The sequence below is a fragment of the Corvus brachyrhynchos genome, unplaced genomic scaffold, assembly GCF_000691975.1.
Source record: "Corvus brachyrhynchos isolate BGI_N302 unplaced genomic scaffold, ASM69197v1 scaffold115, whole genome shotgun sequence".
NCBI lineage: Eukaryota > Metazoa > Chordata > Aves > Passeriformes > Corvidae > Corvus > Corvus brachyrhynchos.
Genome location: NW_008239553.1, coordinates 15,654,005 through 15,654,919, shown reverse-complemented (window position 1 = coordinate 15,654,919; position 915 = coordinate 15,654,005). Strand labels below are relative to the sequence as shown.

Below are 915 nucleotides of genomic sequence, written 5' to 3'. Positions count from 1 at the left end.
TTTCTCAACTTGCATGGAATCATTTGCTTGTGATGCAGCCAGCTTAGAGGACATGGTTCAAATATTTGTAGCTTCCAAGCTTGTTTTTTAACGGTGGCAGCACAAACCCAGAGCCTTGTCCCTTGAGATGTACAAGTGTGTCTCTTTTGAAATAGTTTCAGTATCACCAAAGAAGAGGTCTTACCTTATAACCTGGCTGTGCAAAGGTAATCCAGCTGCATTTAAGGCTCCATGCATTTCTTCAGACCTCAAGCTGTAAGAGAAGTTCATCAGTTTTCTTCTCAAAAAGATGTTAGATGACTTGGCTCACATAGAAGAAATCATTTTATTGCTTAGAAAATAATTTTAGACCACTTTTTTTTTCTAATTCTATTTTTTCACAGAAGTCTCTGTAGATCTCAGCAGCCTTGATTAAAAAACTCTGAAAAAACAGACTAAAATCAAAGCTGAAAAAAAGCAGCCAAAGACTTTTTCAGTGTTCAATGCTGCTCCTTTCAATTGTTTAATTTTTTTTCCCCCTCCTAAACTAATTAACCCCCTGCGTTGTCTTGCCCTGCTGTGCATGTTTGTAATCTGGGACAGGGACCAACTTTTAAAAATTATTTTAACTTGATAGAAAGTGAAATTTCATATAGTAAAGGAAGCTCTTTCATGTTCGTCCTGTGTCTTTTTTTCCACGTGAAAAGAGTTGAAGCCTTTTTCCTCATCGCTATCCCAGTGGATTAAAGCACACAGAGAACGTGGTTTATAAAGCGCTACAGTTTAGCCATTAAAAAGGAATCTCAATTTAGCGCCCTTAAGTGAATGTACTCATCTATTAACAAAGATGCTGTTGGGAACTCGGAGGAAAATGGGATACAAATGGGATACGTACGTGCAGAGGGTGAGGGCTTTCACACACTTAGGTGATTTTTT

The 915-nt window shown here is 37.9% G+C and overlaps 1 long non-coding RNA gene across 1 annotated transcript in view; it reads left to right on the top strand.

Annotated features, from left to right (window-relative positions):
* The window catches only part of LOC108448574, a 7,863-nt gene that overhangs the window by 1,906 nt on the left and 5,042 nt on the right, over positions 1 to 915 (top strand). The window lies entirely within an intron of this gene.